We start from the raw sequence: 20,404 nt of genomic DNA, 5'->3' as shown, positions 1-20,404 counted from the left end.
TTTTTTAAATAAGGACATCAGCTACCTTGGATTAGGGGTCCATTCTACTCCAGTATGACCTCATTTTAACTAAGTACATCTATAATGACCCCTCCAAATAAGGTCACATTCTGAGGTGCGGGGGGAGGGAGGTAGGACTCCAACATATGAATTTTGGGAGGACACAATTCAACTCATAACAATATACATGGAAGTTTGTCATGAAGATAAAAAGTGTTGACAGATGTAGAGAGTGTAAACACTGGTACATAGAAAATGATCAATAAAGCGTTAGCGGAGAAAAGGGAACCCTCTTGCACTGTTGGTGGGAATGTAAATTGATACAGCCACTATGGAGAACAGTAAGGAGGTTCCTTAAAAAACTACAAATAGAACTACCATATGACCCAGCAATCCCTCTACTGGGCATATACCCTGAGAAAACCATAATTCAAAAAGAGTCATGTACCAAAATGTTCACTGCAGCTCTATTTACAATAACCAGGACATGGAAGCAACCTAAGTGTCCATCAACAGATGAATGGATAAAGAAGATGTGGCACATGTATACAATGGAATATTACTCAGCCATAAAAAGAAATGAAACTGGGTTATTTGTAGTGAGGTGGATGGACCTAGAGACTGTCATACAGAGTGAAGTAAGTCAGAAAGAGAAAGACAAATACCGTATGCTAACACATATATATGGAATCATAAAAAAAAAATGGTCATGAAGAACCTAGTGGCAAGATGGGAATAAAGATGCAGACCTACTAGAGAATGGACTTGAGGATATGGGAAGGGGGAAGGGTAAGCTGGGACAGAGTGAGAGAGTGGCATGGACATATATACACTACCAATCGTAAAATAGATAGCTAGTGGGAAGCAGCCGCATAGCACAGGCAGATCAGCTCGGTGCTTTGTGACCACCTAGAGGGGTGGGATAGGGAGGGTGGGAGGGAGGGAGACGCAAGAGGGAAGAGATATGGGGACATATGTATATGTATAACTGATTCACTTTGTTATAAAGCAGAAACTAACACACCATTGTAAAGCAATTATACTCCAATAAAGATGTTAAAAAAAAAAAGTGTTAGCTCTTGTTACCATTACCATGAGTCAGATGGGGAAACTGATGCTCAGAGAGGAGGAGTGACTTTCCTAAGGTCACATAGCCAATGTATGGCAGAAACAGGTTTTCAATACAGGCATGGCTGATCCCCAAATTTCTGCACTGCGTGTCTTCATCACCTAGAGACAGAGAGAGACATTCATTTCTTCAAGGCTCCATTTAGAAGAAGAGGCTCACCTGAATATAATTATGTACAAAAATGTTCTGAAAATTGTGTTTGGTACTTCAGTTGCATATTGCATTGCATATACATTTTCTTATTTTCAAGTAACATATTTAAGATAAAATGGTCATCAATGATTAAAATGAAATAAAAGAAAAATAAGCTATACATCGTTGCATCATTTTAGTTTTATTTTTCCTAGCACTTATTTATTGCATTGTATCACTTTTGCTCTATTTTCCTTCACACTATTTGTTCCACTTAGTATTGCCCAAAGCCGGGTCCCACATCTCCTTACCAAGGCTGCCTTCCTAGTAAGGTATTCTATTGGCTGTTTTCCTTTTCTCCCAATTAATACTTATCTGTCTTACATCCCATATTATAACAAGTCTCTCACCCAGGCGTCCTGGGTAAAAAAATCAATGAGATAAGCTTTGCTGGAGCATAAGTGTCATTGCCCCAGTGGGTTCACAAAGGCTCCCCCCTGACAGCCTGGGAACAGGGGGCAGTGAGGTTTGTCCTTAGGGACAAGTGAGAGAGGGTCACGATGGGGCAGGCTTGGTCACCTTTGGAGGTTGAGAACCTTTCCCACTTCTTGCTGTGAGACCACGTCTTCAAATTTCCCATAGTTTCCAGGGTGGCTAGTCCCATCTCTCCATCCAGGTCCCACGACAGGGTGGTCCTTGTCCAGCAGGCACTGAGGAATTAGGATTTCATTTTCCTTTTTTCCCCAGTGTGGTTCATTGTGCAGCTAATTCTCCCCGGTTATGCTGAGGTGAGGATTCTCTGGGATGTTGGAAGGAAATTTCCTCACATTTTCCATTCCTTTCTTCCCAGAGACAGTTTGCTGGCAGAGTAAGGGCCACTTCTCTTGGCAGCCAGAGAAGAAACAGAGCTTCACGCAGAGGTGAGAACAACGCTTATGTGGCTAGCGCTATTCCTTGGCATTTAAAAAAAAGTCAGTCCACCTTGGGGTCATTTAGTTTTGAAAAGTGAAGGAAAATGTGAAACTTCAAAAGGAGAGAAGGTTGTGGCTGGAATGACAGACGTCACATTTCTCTTTTCTCCCGGGTCGTCAACACTCACCCTTTCGCGTCACAAGCCCTGGCCTGGGTCTCTGATGGTGGATGCGCGTGTGGCCTCCGAGGACCGGTCCTCTGCCTCCTCCTTCCCAAAGGCCGCCTCCCCCAGGCCCCGTGCCCAGGGACAGGCCCACGTCCCAGTGCCCAGCCATCGCTCCCACAGGTGTCACTCACTGTGTGCCTCCCTTCTTGCTTCAGATGGCTGTGATGCCAGGAGGGCAATATTCACTTTAAAGGGCTTCTGAAGGGCTTCTACAAACGCTGCCTCAAATTCAGTCCCTCACTTTCCATTAAGTTCTTGCTTAAGGAATTGCTATCATGTTTAAAGAAAGTGATAAAGTAAAAACAATACGTTTATATGGTTATGATAAAAAAGCAGACAACATTACAGAAAAGCAGACAAAATTCCCATCTCTCCAGCCAACGCCCCACAAACACCCCGTCCTGCTGCCGACCATGCTTAATCATTGCTTTCTTTCTTTTTTAAATTTAGTTTTTATTTTATTTTATTAATCGTGGTTTAACGAGTGAAATAGTTCTACAAGTCTTGTTATTAAAACAGCAGAACAAGTTTCTGTTGAGGATGATGATTTTAGGGATCTAAAATTAGATTGTGATGATTGCACAACTCTGTAAAATATTAAACCCATTGAATCACACAGTTTACATGGAAGAATATAATGTCAATTTTATCTCAACAAAGCCGTTGTAGAAAGGGGAGGATAAGAAACATTTCCAAGAAAAACTTCCTGAAACCACTCCCGCCTCACTTCCCAGGGGCAACCGCTTTCAGTTAGGGTGAGATTTCCCACCATATCTCTAACTCGTTTGCTTGCACTATTTTTGACTATTCGCTTTTAGGCATTCACTATTGACTCCCATTTAAAAAAAAGACGAAGCTTTAATTTTCTTTCATATCACTTACCCCGGCCCCCACCATACCAAATGCACACTTCGCCTCCCCTCTCCTTCTGGTATACTGTTGTCAATATTCTCGTTAGCTCAGTGTTCTGTGTTTTCGTCAGTATGATGACAAAATTTCCATTGGCAGCTGCCCAGTTGTGTGGCATGAAAGAGAGCATCTGAGGGTTCAACTGATTCTTAATTTCTCAACCTCCTTGAGAAATGACAGTTGATTTGCAATGTTGTGTTAGTTTCAGGTGTACAGCACAGTGATTCAGTTTTATGTGTGTGTGTGTGTGTTCTTTTTCAGATTCTTCTCCCTTATAAATTATTATAAAAGATTGAGTATAGTTCCCTGTGCTATACAGCAGGTTCTTGTTGGTTATCTATTTTGTATATAGGAGTGTGTATATGTTAATCCCAAACTCCTAATTTATCCCTCCCCACCCCTTCGCTTTTGGTAACCATAAGTTTGTTTTCTATGTGTATTTGTTTTCTGTGTGTTTTGTACATAAGTTCATTTGTATTTTTTTTTTTTAGATTTTTACATATAAGGGATATCATATGAAACAGTACTTGTCTTTCTCTGTCTGGCTTACTTCACTTAGTATGAGCCACCCATGTTGCTGCGAATGGCATTGTTTCATTCTTTTTTATGGCTGAATAATATTCCATTGTATATTTTTGTCACATCTTTTTTATCCATTCATTTGTTGATGAACATTTAGGTTGCGTCCATGTCTTGGCTATTGTAAATAGTGCTGCTATGAACATTGGGGTGCATGTATATTTTTGAATTAGAGTTTTCTGTAGATATGCCTATCCAGGAGTGGGATTGCTGGATCATATAGCAACTCTATATTTAGTTTTTTAAGGAACATCCATACTGTTCTCCTCAGTGGCTGCACCAATTTACATTCCTATTAACAGTGTAGGAAGGTTCCCTTTTCCCCACACCCTCTCCAGCATTTATTATTTGTAGACTTTTTAATGATGGCCATTCTGACTGGTGTGAGGGGATACCTCATTGTAGTTTTGATTTGCATTTCTCTAATAATTAGCAATGTTGAGCATTTTTTCTTGTTAGCCCTTCTTGATTTATTAAATTTAGACATTATCTAATGGCTTCTTGCTGTAATAGATGAAGACTGAACTTAGTTATAACTCTCCAACTATAGTTATAGCATTATTTTTAGTTCCTCCATTAACTATCTGTATAACTTTAAATACTTTGGTCACCTCTTTAGTTCTTGTTCTACCAACCATACATAGCATTTTTAAACTATATATATACATATACACATATGTGTGTATATATTTACTTCTCTTCTTTTTCATTTATATCTCTTGTTCATTTATACTTCTTAGCTTGTCATCTGTAATTTTTCCTTTGTGTTTTTAAGATCAATACATTAATTACTATAACTAAAATTAATTTTCATGTTTTGCCTATATGTTGATTCAAAAGTTACAAATTAATAAAAACAATTTTAAAGATTATGAATATGTAAATATTTTCATTGTATACTCAACTAGAGCATTTTGATTACCTTTCATTTTTTGTTCAGTTTTTATATTTTCCTGGAATTTTTAACTGCCTTTCTTTTCTCTTCCATTGTCTGCCTGAATTACAAGCTTAAGTTTCTAACTAAGAATAGAATATATATAGAATACAGCCTTTTCCTTGATTTTTGTTCTCTGGTGGCCTCTGTTGTCTTGCTTTAGTCTGGACTGATTCCTCTACCAGTCTGGCCCTAGAGCTTATTCTTTTTGTTCAGGGGTTAGATGGTCAAGGACTTTATCAAGGAGTTTGGGTTTGTTCCTTCAGACACACTTTAAGGTAGGGGAGTGATGTGATCAGTGTTGTGTTTTAGAGACATAACTCTGGAGCTATCGTTTGGAAGGCTGTTAGGCCAGAGTCAGGGAGCTCAGAGAGCAAGTTAGGGGATGATTGCACCATGTGTCAGGCAATGGATGAGGGCTCCTGAGTTTAGAAGGGAAATAGGGCTGCAATAGAAGAGGCAGTTATGAAAGTTATTTCAGAGGCAGAATCAACAGAACTTGGACACTGACAAGACATGGGAGTTAGGAGAAGATGGGGTCAAGATTGGCTGGCTGGGTCCTGGTGGTTTGTTTGTTGTATCCAGGAGTACATGATGAGCATGCTTGGGAGAGCAGAGAGGCAGAGAATGAGTCTGTGTTGAACATGGTGCAAATGAGGCGACTGTACAATATCCAGGTAGTCAAGTCCAGCAGTGTTTGGAAAGATGAGTCTGGAACATGGGGGAGACATCTGTGTGGGAGGTACAGAGCTGGGAGTCACTGGCTCATAAGGAAAATGAAATCATGGGGGTGGATATGAAGAGTATGTGGTATGAAGAGAACCAAGGTAAAAGTCCTGGGAAGCATCAGAATTTATGAGGACCATGCCTGGAAAGTTGTCTGATGACATCCTTGAGAAGAGGTGGAGGAGTGTGGGAGAAGTTAGGAATATTCCATCACCGCCACTGGACCCTGTGGTGTTTGGGGATGAGGGCTGAAGGGAGGTGGCCTCAGGGAACAGCAGGTCTCTGAAAGGCAGGACGAGGAGGCCAGGGGTGAAGCCATGATGCAAAAAAGAGTTTTCCCAGAAATGAGGACTCCAGGAGGAAGAGAAGAAAGGGGCGGCAGGGAGGAGAGCATTCAGAAGTATTGGGGAGGAGAGAGTACGCTTGACCGTGAGTTGAGTGACCGAGGGCACCATAGAGGGTGGATGAGGGAGGGGCAGGAGCCATTCCAAAGTGCCTTGTCATGTGGTGCATATATGCGATGGAATACAACTCAGTCAACAAAAGGAATGAAATAATGCTGTTTGCAGCAACATGGAGGGACCTAGAGATGATGATACTAAGTGAAGTAAGTCAGACGGAGAAAGACAACTGTCATATGATATTGTTCGTATGTGGAATCTCAAATATGCTACAAATGAATTTATTTACAAAACAGAAACAGACTCACAAACATTGAAAACAAACTTATGGTTACCAAAGGGAAAGGGGGGAAGGAGGAAGGATAAATCAGGAGTTTGGGATTAGCACATGAGAATTACTATATATAAAATAAATAAACAAGAGTGTCCTACTGTATAGCACAGGGAACTATCTTTGATATCCTGTAATAAAGCATAACGGAAAAGAATATGTAAAAGAATATATATATCAATATATATTTGAATCACTTTTCTGTACACCAGAAGCTAACACAACATTTTATTTTTATTCTATTTTTAATTAATTAATTTATTTTTGGCTGCAATGGGTCTTCACTGCTGCGCGCAGGCTTTCTCTAGTTGTGGCGAGCGGGGGCTACGCTTCCTTGCAGTGCTCGGGCTTCTCATGGCGGTGTCTTCTCTTGTTGTGGAGCACGGGCTCTAGGCACGCGGGCTTCAGTAGCTGTGGCGCACGGGCTTAGTTGCTCCGCGGCTCGCGGGATTTTCCCGGACCAGGGCTCGAACCCGCGTCCCCTGCGTTAGCAGGCGGATTCTTATCCACTGCGCCACCAGGGAAGTCCCAAACACAGCATTTTAAATCAACTATACTTCAAGAAAAAATAAAAATAAAAACAAAGTGGCTTCTCTTCTCTCAGCTGCTTTCAGTCTCTAGTCTGCTCCAGTGCCTGCAGGTGGTGGTCAGCCCTGTAGATCTGCTGGGTTGGATCTGGGTTCCTGAAGTGCTGATGTGCAGGAACCACTGTGTACATTCACATCCACGTATTTGACTTCCCCTGACCTGAGGACAAATGTGGAAACAGCAAGCTTGGCCAGCCAAAGTAAGCAGAGAGGCTTACAAATCCAAACCTTTCTGTTTTCACTGGAACGTCAGGACCCAGCTTCATTCCTCCAATCTGCTCCGGTCCAAAGGAAAATGGACCATATCTATTCTTTGAGTACAGTGTGATGACTGTATGCCACATGTTCGATGGGCTGGTCTGGACCACCACATATCCTGGTACCCGGCCACTCCTGGGGCCTCCTTCCAGACTCCATGCAGGTGTCTTGATTGGTTATTGAGTGTCTCCCGAGCTTCTCACAACAGCCCACCCAGTAGGTATTATATCGATCTTGTTTGCAGTTAGAAAAGAGCGAGGCTGGAAATCACACAAATATGAAGTGAGAGAAGTAGAATTTATTTTATTAAACTTTTCTTTTGTTATGAAACATTTCAAACAAACAGAAACAATCCAAATATAGCATATCTGATACCTTCTGTACCCACTGATGGTTCTATAAGACCCTAACGTTGAGTCACTCTTGCACCAGATTTTTTTTTTTACATCTTTATTGGAGTATAATTGCTTTACAATGGTGTGTTAGTTTCTGCTGTATAACAAAATGAATCAGTTATACATATACATATGTTCCCATATCTCTTCCCTCTTGCGTCTCCTTCCCTCCCACCCTCCCTATCCCACCCCTCCAGGCGGTCACAAAGCACCGAGCTGATCTCCCCGTGCTATGCGGCTGCTTCCCACTAGCTATCTACCTTACGTTTGGTAGTGTATATATGTCCATGCCTCTCTCTCTCTTTGTCACAGCTTAGCCTTCCCCCTCCCAATATCCTCAAGTCCATTCTCTAGTAGGTCTAGAGACCTGTCTTTATTCCTGTCTTACCCCTAGGTTCTCCATGACATTTTTTTCCTTAAATTCCATATATATGTGTTAGCATATGGTATTTGTCTTTCTCTTTCTGACTTACTTCACTCTGTATGACAGACTCTAGGTCTATCCACCTCATTGCAAATAGCTCAATTTCGTTTCTTTTTATGGCTGAGTAATATTCCATTGTATATATGTGCAAAATCTTCTTTATCCATTCATGTATCAATTTACATTCCCACCAACAGTGCAAGAGGGTTCCCTTTTCTCCACACCCTCTCCAGCATTTATTGTTTCTAGATTTTTTGATGATGGCCATTCTGACTGGTGTGAGATGATATCTAATAGTTAGATATCATCTAATAGATGATATCCGTAGTTTTGATTTGCATTTCTCTAATGATTAATGATGTTGAGCATTCTTTCATGTGTTTGTTGGCAGACTGCATATCTTCTTTGGAGAAATGTCTACTTAGGTCTTCTGCCCATTTTTGGATTGGGTTGTTTGTTTTTTTGTTATTGAGCTGCATGAGCTGCTTATAAATTTTGGAGATTAATCCTTTGTCAGTTGCTTCATTTGCAAATATTTTCTCCCATTCTGAGGGTTGTCTTTTGGTCTTGTTTATGGTTTCCTTTGCTGTGCAAAAGCTTTGAAGTTTCATTAGGTCCCATTTGTTTATTTTTATTTCCATTTCCCTAGGAGGTGGGTCAAAAAGGATCTTGCTGTGATTTATGTCATAGAGTGTCCTGCCTATGTTTTCCTCTAAGAGTTTGATAGTTTCTGGCCTTACATTTAGGTCTTTAATCCATTTTGAGCTTATTTTTGTGTATGGTGTTAGGGAGTGATCTAATCTCATACTTTTACATGTACCTGTCCAGTTTCCCCAGCACCACTTATTGAAGAGGCTGTCCTTTCTCCATTGTACATTTCTGCCTCCTTTATCAAAGATAAGGTGACCATATGTACGTGGGTTTATCTCTGGGCTTTCTATCCTGTTCCATTGATCTATCTTTCTGTTTTTGTGCCAGTACCATACTGTCTTGATTACTGTAGCTTTGTAGTATAGTCTGAAGTCAGGGAGCCTGATTCCTCCAGCTCTGTTTTTCGTTCTCAAGATTGCTTTGGCTACTCGGGGTCTTTTGTGTTTCCATACAAATTGTGAAATTTTTTGTTCTAGTTCTGTAAAAAATGCCAGTGGTAGTTTGATAGGGATTGCATTGAACCTGTAGATTGCTTTGAGTAGTAGAGTCATTTTCACAATGTTGATTCTTCCAATCCAAGAACATGGTATATCTCTCCATCTATTTGTATCATCTTTAATTTCTTTCATCAGTGTCTTATAATTTTCTGCATACAGGTCTTTTGTCTCTTTAGGTAGGTTTATTTCTAGATATTTTATTCTTTTTGTTGCAATGGTAAATGGGGGTGTTTTCTTCATTTCACTTTCAGATTTTTCATCATTAGTGTATAGGAATGCAAGAGATTTCTGTGCATTAATTTTGTATCCTGCTACTTTACCAAATTCATTGATTAGCTGTAGTAGTTTTCTGGTAGCATCTTTAGGATTCTCTATGTATAGTATCATGTCATTTGCAAACAGTGACAGCTTTATTTCTTCTTTTCCGATTTGGATTCCTTTTATTTCCTTTTCTTCTCTGATTGCTGTGGCTAAAACTTCTAAAACTATGTTGAGTAAGAATGATGAGAGTGGGCAACCCTGTCTTGTTTCTGATCTTAGTGGAAATGCTTTCAGTTTTTCACCATTGAGGACGATGTTGGCTGTGGGTTTGTCATATATGGCCTTTATTATGTTGAGGAAAGTTCCCTCTATGCTTACTTTCTGCAGGGTTTTTATCATAATTTGGTGTTGAATTTTGTCGAAAGCTTTCTCTGCATCTATTGAGATGATCATATGGTTTTTCTCCTTCAATTTGTTAATATGGTGTATCACGTTGATTGATTTGCGTATATTGAAGAATCCTTGCATTCCTGGAATAAACCCCACTTGATCATGATGTATGATCCGTTTAATGTGCTGTTGGATTCTGTTTGCTAGTATTTTGTTGAGGATTTTTGCATCTATGTTCATCAGTGATATTGGCCTGTAGTTTTCTTTCTTTGTGACATCCTTGTCTGGTTTTGGTATCAGGGTGATGGTGGCCTCGTAGAATGAGTTTGGGAGTGTTCCTCCCTCTGCTATATTCTGGAAGAGTTTGAGAAGGATAGGTGTTAGCTCTTCTCTAAATGTTTGATAGAATTCGCCTGTGAAGCCATCTGGTCCTGGGCTTTTGTTTGTTGGAAGATTTTTAATCACAGTTTCAATTTCATTACTTGTGATTGGTCTGTTCATATTTTCTATTTCTCCTGGCTCAGTCTTGGCAGGTTGTGCATTTCTAAGAATTTGTCCATTTCTTCCAGGTTGTCCATTTTATTGGCATAGAGTTTCTTGTAGTAATCTCTCATGATCTTTTGTATTTCTGCAGTGTCAGTTGTTACTTCTCCTTTCTCATTTCTAATTCTATTGATTTGAGTCTTCTCCCTGTTTTTCTTGATGAGTCTGGCTAATGGTTTATCAATTTTGTTTATCTTCTCAAAGAACCAGCTTTTAGTTTTATTGATCTTTGCTATCGTTTCCTTCATTTCTTTTTCATTTATTTCTGATCTGATCTTTATGATTTCTTTCCTTCTGCTAACTTTGGGGTTTTTTTGTTCTTCTTTCTCTAATTGCTTTAGGTGCAAGGTTAGGTTGTTTATTCGAGATGTTTCCTGTTTCTTAAGGTAGAATTGTATTGCTATAAACTTCCCTCTTAGAACTGCTTTTGCTGTATCCCATAGATTTTGGGTCATCGTGTCTCCATTGTCATTTGTTTCTAGATATTTTTAAATTTCCTCTTTGATTTCTTCAGTGATCACTTCGTTATTAAGTAGTGTATTGTTTCGCCTCCATGTGTTTTTATTTTTTACAGATCTTTTCCTGTAATTGATATCTAGTCTCATAGCATTGTGGTCGGAAAAGATACTTGATAAAATTTCAATTTTCTTAAATTTACCAAGGCTTGATTTGTGACCCAAGATATGATCTATCCTGGAGAATGTTCCATGAGCACTTGAGAAGAATGTGTATTCTGTTGTTTTTGGATGGAATGTCCTATAAATATCAATTAAGTCCATCTTGTTTAATGTATCATTTAAAGCTTGTGATTGCTTATTTATTTTCATTTTGGATCATCTGTCCATTGGTGAAAGTGGGGTGTAAAAGTCCCCTACTATGAATGTATTACTGTCTATTTCCCCTTTTATGGCTGTTAGTATTTGCCTTATGTATTGAGGTACTCCTATGTTGGGTGCATAAATATTTACAATTGTTATATCTTCTTCGTGGATCGATCCCTTGATCATTATGTAGTGTCCTTCTTTGTCTCTTCTGATAGTCTTTATTTTAAAGTCTACTTTGTGTGATATGAGAATTGCTACTCCAGCTTTCTTTTGGTTTCCATTTGCATGAAATATATTTTTCCATCCCCTTAAACTCAGTCTGTATGTGTCTCTAGGTCTGAAGTGGGTCTCTTGTAGACAGCAAATATATGGGTCTTGTTTTTGTATCCATTCAGCCAATCTGTGTCTTTTGGTGGGAGCATTTAGTCCATTTACATTTAAGGTAATTATCGATATGTATGTTCCTATTCCCATTTTCTAAATTGTTTTGGGTTTGTTATTGTAGGTCTTTTCCTTCTCTTTTTTTTTTGCCTAGAGAAGTTCCTTTAGCAGTTGTTGTAAAGCTGGTTTGGTGGTGTTGAACTCTGTCAGCTTTTGCTTGTCTGTAAAGGCTTTAATTTCTCCATCAAATCTGAATGATATCCTTGCTGGGTAGAGTAATCTTGGTTGCAGGTTTTTCTCCTTCATCACTTTAAGTATGTCCTGCCAGTCCCTTCTGGCTTGCAGAGTTTCTGCTGAAAGATCAGCTGTTAACCTTATGGGGATTCCCTTGTGTGTTATTTGTTGTTTTTCCCTTGCTGCTTTTAATATGTTTTCTTTGTATTTAATTTTTGACAGTTTGATTAATATGTGTCTTGGCATATTTCTCCTTGGATATATCCTCTGTGTGACTCTCTGTGCTTCCTGGACTTGAGTAACTATTTCCTTTCCCATATTAGGAAAGTTTTCAACTATAATTTCTTCAAATATTTTCTCAGTCCCTTTCTTTTTCTCTTCTTCTTCTGGAACCCTATAATTTGAATGTTCGTGCATTTAATGTTGTCCCAGAGGTCTCTGAGACTGTCCTCAGTTCTTTTCATTCTTTTTTCTTTATTCTGCTCTGCAGTAGTTATTTCCACTAATTTATCTTCCAGGTCACTTATCCGTTCTTCTGCCTCAGTTATTCTGCTATTGATCCCATCTAGAGTATTTTTAATTTCATTTATGGTGTTGTTTATCATCGTTTGTTTCATCTTTTGTTCTTCTAGGTCCTGGTTAAATGTTTCTTGCATTTTGTCTATTCTATTTCCAAGATTCTGGATCATCTTTACTGTCATTATTCTGAATTCTTTTTCAGGTGGACTGCCTATTTCTTCTTCATTTGTTAGGTCTGGTGGGTTTTTATCTTGCTCCTTCATCTGCTGTGTGTTTTTCTGTCTTCTCATTTTGCTTATCTTACTGTGCTTGGGGTCTCCTTTTTGCAGGCTGCAGGTTCGTAGTTCCTGTTGTTTTTGGTGTCTGTCCCCAGTGGCTAAGGTTGGTTCAGTGGGTTGTGTAGGCTTCCTGGTGGAGGGGACTAGTGCCTGTGTTCTGGTGGATGAGGCTGGATCTTGTCTTTCTGGTGGGCAGGTCGACGTCTGGTGGTGTGTTTTGGGGTATCTGTGGACTTATTATGATTTTAGGCAGCATTTCTGCTAATGGGTGGGGTTGTGTTCCTGTCTTGCTAGTTGTTTGGCATAGGGTGTCCAGCAGTGTAGCTTGCTGGTCGTTGAGTGAAGGTGGGTGCTTGTGTTGAGATGGAGATCTCTGGGAGATTTTCGCCGTTTGATATTATGTGTAGCTGGGAGGTCTCTTGTGGACCAGTGTCCTGAAGTTGGCTCTCCCACCTCAGAGGCACAGCACTGACTCCTGGCTGCAGCACTAAGAACCTTTCATCCACGTGGCTCAGAATAAAAGGGAGATAAAGTAGAAAGAAAGAATTAGAAAGAAAGAAAGAAAGAAAGAAAGAAAGAAAGGAGGGAGGGAGGGAGGGAGGGAGGGAGGAAGGAAGGAAGGAAGGAGGGAAGGAACAAAAGAAAGAAAGAAGATAAAGTGAAATAAAATAAAGATAAAATATAAAGTTATTAAAATAAAAAATATAATTTTTAAGAGAAAAAAAAAAGAAAAGAATTAAAAAAAAAAACCAAAAACGGACGGATAGAACCCTAGGACAAATGGTGGAAGCAAAGCTATACAGACAAAATCTCACACAGAAGCATACACATGCACACTCACAAAAAGAGGAAAAAGGGAAAAAATCATAAATCTTGCTCTCAATTTCCACCTCCTCAATTTGGGATGATTCGTTGTCTAAAGGAGGGAAGGAGGGAAAGAAAGAAAGAAAGAAAAAAAGGTAAAATAAAATAAATAAATTATTAAAATAAAAAATAATTAAGAAAAAAATTAAAAAAACAAAACCAAAAAACGGACGGATAGAACCCTAGGACAAATGGTGGAAGCAAAGCTATACAGACAAAATCTCACACAGAAGCATACACATACACACTCACGAAAAGAGGAAATGGGGAAAAAACCATAAATCTTCCTCTCAGAGTCCACCTCCTCAATTTGGGATGATTGTTGTGTATTCATGTATTCCACAGATGCAGGGTACATCAAGTTGATTGTGGAGCTTTAATCCTCTGCTTCTGAGGGTGCTGGGAGAGATTTCCCTTTCTCTTCTTTGTTCTCACAGCTCCCAGGGGCTCAGCTTTGGATTTGGCCCCGCCTCTGCGTGTAGGTCGCTGGAGAGCGTCTGTTCTCCGCTCAGACAGGACGGGGTTAAAGGAGCCGCTGCTTCGGGGGCTCTGGCTCACTCAGGCCAGGGGAGGGAGGGGCACGGAGTGTGGGGCGGGCCTGCGGCGGCAGAGGCCGGCGTGACGTTACACCAGCGTAAGGAGCGCCGTGCGTTCTTCCGGGGGAGTTGTCCCTGAATCCCGGGACCCTGGCAGTGGCGGGCTGCACAGGCTCCCCGAAAGGTGGGTGTGTATAGTGACCTGTTCTCGCACACAGGCTTCTGGGTGGCGGCAGCAGCAGCCTTAGCGTCTCATGTCTGTCTCTGGGGTCCGCGCTTTTAGCCGCGGCTCACGCCCGTCTCTGGAGCTCCTTTAAGCAGCGCTCTTAATCCCCTCTCCTCGCGCACCAGGAAACAAAGAGGGAAGAAAAAGTCTCTTGCCGCTTCGGCAGCTCCAGACCTTTCCCCGGACTCCCTCCCGGCTGGCCGTGGCGCACTAACCCCCTGCAGGCTGTGTTCACGCCGCCAACCCCGGTCCTCTCCCGGCGCTCTGACCGAAGCCCGAGCCTCAGCTCCCAGCCCCGCCCGCCCCGGCGGGTGAGCAGACAAGCCTCTCGGGCTGGTGAGTACTGGTCAGCACTGATCCTCTGTGGGGGAATCTCTCCGCTTTACGCTCCGCACCCCTGTTGCTGTGTTTTCTTCCGCGGCTCCGAAGCTTTCCCCCTCCGCCACCCGCAGTCTCCGCCCGCGAAGGGGCTTCCTAGTGTGTGGGAACCTTTCCTCCTTCACAGCTCCCTCCCACTGGTGCAGGTCCCATACCTATCCTTTTGTCTCTGTTTATTCTTTTTTCTTTTGCCCTAACCAGGTACGTGGTGGTGGTGGTGGTGGTTTCTTGCCTTTTGGGAGGTCTGAGGTGTTCTGCCAGCGTTCAGTAGGTGTTCTGTAGGAGTTGTTCCACGTGTAGATGTATTTCTGGCCTATCTGTGGGGAGGAAGGTGATCTCCGCATCTTACTCTTCCGCCATCTTCCCCAGCAATTGCGCCAGATTTTTTAAAGAAAATATTAATATATCTAGTTGAAGCTCTCCGTCTCCCTTCCTGATGTTTTCTCCTCCCTATCTCTTTAAAGCTAACCACTATTTGAAGTTGGTATTTATTATTACCATGCAAATATTTATGTTTTATTGCATATATTGTATTAAAAACAATCTCTGGTATTATTTTGCATGCTTTCAAGTGTTGCATATGTGGTATTAAACTCTGCATTTCTTTTAATTTTTGGATTCCATTTGAATGTATTGAAGATATCCATTGGAGACATGTTCACTTCAGCTTGCATTGAGCAATCAGGCTTTGTCAGCTCTGACATGAAGTGATCATAGGCTATGAAAGTTTAGTATCTCACAATTCCCTTCCAGTCTTAATAACTCAGAGCTATAACTCCTTGGCTCCTAATTTGGATGTTTAGGTCAATTTCCTTACTTCCTTGGTTAATACTATATTGTTGGAAATTTGTCTTGGTCAAGGCTTTCTTGCCAAACCATTCTCTATAGTGAATGAAACATGTACAGTATTTTCCATAGTGCAGAGTGGGGGTGGAGGATGGGGAGGAATGTGGGTCAACCAAAAAGTGAGAGGACATAGGAATATCAGAATCTTCTCGACAATGTTTGCAACAGTCTCAAGGTTCTTTATTACTCCTATTTCTTCTGGATGCGTCTCTCCTCTTTGGCAAAAAGAACTCTCCTGGTATTGAATTCAACAGGAAGTGGAATGTTTGGGCTTTATTGAAAGTATTTCCCATGTTTTGCCTGTTTACCATGAGTCAAAGACAATGAAATAAAAAATCACAGCTATCTTCATCAATGATGAGCTCTTCTGCTTCTGGAATAGTAATGTACAATGTTTTCTGCAGATTTACAGAATGTCCAGAATTTTCTGTAGTGATGGAAGTGTTCAATATCTATACTGTGCAGTATAGTAGCTATGAGCCACTAACCACGTGTAGCTATTGAGTACTTGAAATGTGGCTGATGAGCCCAAGGAACTGAATTTTAAATTTTTATTTATTTTTTTAATAATTTAAATTAGAATAGCCTCACAGACCTGAGGACTACTGCACTAGACAGCACTGTTCTAGAGAATTTAGACCAAGATATGTTGAGAGAGGGACTTCCCTGGTGGTCCAGTGGTTAAGACTCTGCGCTTCCACTGCAGGGGACAGGGTTCCATCCCTGGTTGGGGAACTAAGATCCCACATGCTGCGGGGCCAAAAAAAAAAAAAAGTATTGGGAGAGTTTCAACAAGTCTTAATAAATCAAGTGAGTTCACATTAAATGGCAATGGATTTATTTGCTCTTTCTTTCCCCAAATCTGAAGTTAATATAAGAAACTGGTTAGCTTGTAAACTATTGTACAGAGTATTGTTTCTCCAAGAGCCTCTGCTAATCTGTTGTTTGTAGTCAGCATATTCTTGTGACTCTTGTTGGAGTCGATGAGTCTGCTTGCACTGTCATTGTCCCTGGCCTCATGGCTCACTCAGTCCGCATCATTTCCTAGCTCTGTTGATGCTGAGTCCTTTCAGCGCTGGTTGTTCTCAGCCACCCTCTGCTCCAGCACAGCCTCCCTCTGAGAGATGGGCGAGAGTGGGGATCTGGACCCACCCAGGCCCTGATTACAGTCCTGGATCTGAGCTTGGTCTGTCAGCTTTCATTTCTTTAAAACTTTTTATTTTGAAATAATTTTAGACCTACAAAAATGTTCCAAATGGTACAGTGGCATAAAGAGTCTTGTAGTATATTCTTCACCCAGATTCCCATTTGTTCATGTGGTTAACATTTTACCACCTTTGCTTTCTTCTTCCTTCCCCCTCTTTATATCTACATCAACATCTATATCAGTCTGTCTATTCTTCCTCCTTTTCTCCTTCTTCCTCTTCTTCTCCTTCTCCTTCTTTCTTTCTCTCTCTATTTCCCAGGAACATTCTCTTACATAACAGCAGTACAATGATCAAAGTCATAAAATTAACATGAATATAATATCACCATCTGTTCTATAGATCTCATTCAAATTTTTCTAGTTGTCCCAATAAAGTCCTTTATAACAATAACAACAAAAATCTTCTGATCCAACATCCAACCCAGGATCACAGGCTGTGTTTGTTTTTTTTGTCTTGTTAGTCTCCTTTAATCAGGAACAGTTCTACAGTGTTTATCTTTCCGTGGTCTTGATATTTCTGAAGAGCATACGTCAGTTATTTTGTAAAATTTCCCTCAATTTGTATTTGTCTGATGTTTCCTCATGATTGGACTTAGCTTATACGTATTTGGCAAGGACGTTACAGAAATGATGTGTCCTTCTCAGTGCATCACAGACAGAAGCACATGATATCCATTTTTCATTTGTGATTCCTTGCTGAAGGTGCTATCTGCCAAGTTTCTCCATTATAAAGTTGCTCTTTTTCCTTTTGTAATTAATAAGCGTCTCTGGTGAAATATTTTGAGACTACCTAAACATCCTGTTTCTTGTCATACTTCTACCCATTAGTTTCGGTATCTACTTTTCATTCTTATCTGAAATAATTATTACTCTTGTGGGTGCCAAATGATTAGCTAATTATATCATTGTTTCTGGTCGGCATTTATTTGTCGACATTCTGTTGTAAGGAAGGTTTTTTATTTTTTGTCTGTATCTATCTATCATCTGTCTATCTATTATCTATCTATCTCTCTATCTATCCTCTATCTCTCTATCTTTATCATATAGGAATCTATCTCAATATAAACTCATGGATTCTTATTTCTTTACATGAATTTTATTCTATCACTATCACCATTTATTATGAGGTCAAACTTTCCCAGATGTGAGCTGTGAGAATCCCTTCATTCTGGTTCCTTTGTTTTATATAATTTAATTTTTTTTATATCTTCCCATCTTTTTTGGAGCAATTTATTACTTTCTGATATAACAAAATGTTCCAGTCTCATATTTTTTTGTGTACCAACCCTGGAATCAGTCGTTTCTTTAATGAGGACCAGCTTTCATTTTGATGATCACATGCTGTAGGGTGAACAGGAGGCAAAAACCAAAAGAAGGAGTTGTGACACTAAAAGACAACAGAGTATATGAATGAACTAGAAACGTACGTTGCCTTACAGATAGACATAGCAAGGAAGCTTGCTTGTCAGTGTTGGGTTAAGGGAGAAAATTTTCTCTTGAGACTTCCTAACCATAAGCTGGCACTCATTCAAGTTTGTAACCCAAATTTACACTACCTGCATGGTTCTAAACACTTTTAGGTCAAAATTTATTTTAAAATAGTTCTGGATTGGTAATGATTCCAGAAATTTGGAAGAAGCAAAACTAAATCCTCTTTGGAGAAATGCAATCAAAACAAAAACCTCAAAGTTTTCCATGAATAAAGTTCAGAGGAATGTGGGCTCAGAGACAACGTCAAAAAGCATTTAAGGAGACAAGGCACTCTGAGGAAAAGCCAGCAGGAACAACAAACCACAGAATAAGGCCAACATAGTTTTTAGGTATGGGAATTATCAAGTACAAAATGTAACTTAAGCATGTTTAATATATTTAGAGAAAGAAAAGTGGTGATTAAAAATATAAGATACAATGTATAACTGATTCACTTTGTTATAAAGCAGAAACTAACACACCATTGTAAAGCAATTATACTTCAATAAAGATGTTAAAAATATATATATATAAGATACAAGTTATTATGAAAGTTAAACAGGCATACTTGAAAAACAATCAAATAGAATTTTTATGCAAAACAAATATAATAATTGAAATAAAAAACTCAAATGATGGTTTAAATTTAAAGAGAAAATTAGATATAGGTGCTAAAAACATGAACAGGAAAACAGATCTGAAGAAATTATCCAGAATACGTAACAGAGAGACAAAGCAGTAGAAAATATGAAAGACAGATTAAAAGGCCTGAAGGACAGGGTGAGGAGGTCTAACTTACGTCTAATTGGACTTCTAGGAGGAAGGACAGAGAGAATGAAAGAGAGGCAAAGTTTGAAGAGATAATGACTGAAACATTTTCAGAATTGATGAAACGTACGTGCATACTTCAGACTTAAGGAGCTCAATGAATTTACAGCAATATAAGCAAAATTTTCCTTAGACAGATAGTAGTGGAACTGAAGAATACCAGAGACTATGGAGAGGTCTTAAAAATAGTCAACATGTAAAGACAGACTAACACAAAGGAACTACAGAACTCACAGTGGATATCTCCAAAATGGTATCTGGAGGACAATGGAATATTATCTTCAGTATTCTGAGAGATAGTAACTGTCAACCTAGAATTGCATACATCGTGAAACTATCAAGAGGGAAAGAGGGAAAAATAAAAATATTGTTTGGTCAAATGAAAAAATCAGAGCCTTTGTAATAAACAGATTTTACACTAAAGGAAATTCTGAAGATGCACTTAGGGTACACAAAAATATGTGAGGGACAGTCCACTGCAAGAAGAATGAAACAACTCGTTAAATATGTGAACATCTAAACAAACAATGATTGAGTTAAACAATAATTAATGTCTAATGATGTAGAAAAATCACAAAACAAGCAGAATTAAAATATTGAACAAAAATAAAATATGTTTGGAAGGGATGATTAGATTGAAAACAGTCTAAGTTTTTGTATTGTTTAAAATAGGAGTGTGTGTAGACTAAGTTTAGATAAATTAAATTTATCGAGTGATGTCAACAAGATGGCCAAACAAGATGTCCTTCACTTGTATTACCCCCCTCAGCGACAATTTAGCACCTATCTATGGAAAAAGTACCTTTGTGGGAGATGTGGCATCCAGCACCATAGGTCAAGAGGTCCAGGGGAGTCTTGTTCATCCACGCATCAGATAATAGGCGTACAGACCTTGGTGAGAACCCTCCTCAGACTGTAATTTCTCCCATGTGGGAAGTGAGACAGTGAGTGACCACCCAGCCTCCCCAGCTATGTGGGGTGCTGCCAAAGAGGTCCATTTCTCTTTTGACCCATCCAGAGTCCTCAGTCATGAGTTGAATGACTGGAGGTGGGGGTAGTGGGGGAGCAGCTAGGAGGGATGCAGCTAGGACTTGGAGGGCCTTGAAGGGACATGGATCCTGCTAACTGCACCCTATTAACTGTGGGACTCCGTCAGGAAGCCCACCAATGAGCCCCTGGGGATGCCTCATCCACTCATACCCCAGCTGGCCTGTTGCACCCCCAGTGCTCTGGGTGCCTCACCCACTCACTTCCCCATCCTGGGGTCAGCTCCCTGTGCATACCTGTGATGGTGGCATGAGCAAGCCTTGGCAGATGGCTAGTGAGCGCACACAGAAAACTGGACCATACTGCCCGGCCAGGGAGAGAACACAAAATTGAGGTTTAGTACTGTCCTGAGAGCAAAAGGGAGGCTGTCAGCACTCAGCCTGGTGTATTGCAAGATTGAGGGTAGGCATACAAGCTTAAGAAGCCTGCCACAAGAGGGAGCAATAAGGGTAGAGCAGGAGTATCCATAGCCAGTCTGCGG

Source organism: Leucopleurus acutus (genome assembly GCF_964270905.1).
Source record: "Leucopleurus acutus genome assembly, chromosome: 12".
Taxonomy (NCBI): Eukaryota; Metazoa; Chordata; class Mammalia; order Artiodactyla; family Delphinidae; genus Leucopleurus; species Leucopleurus acutus.
Note: the sequence above shows the minus strand (reverse complement) of the source record.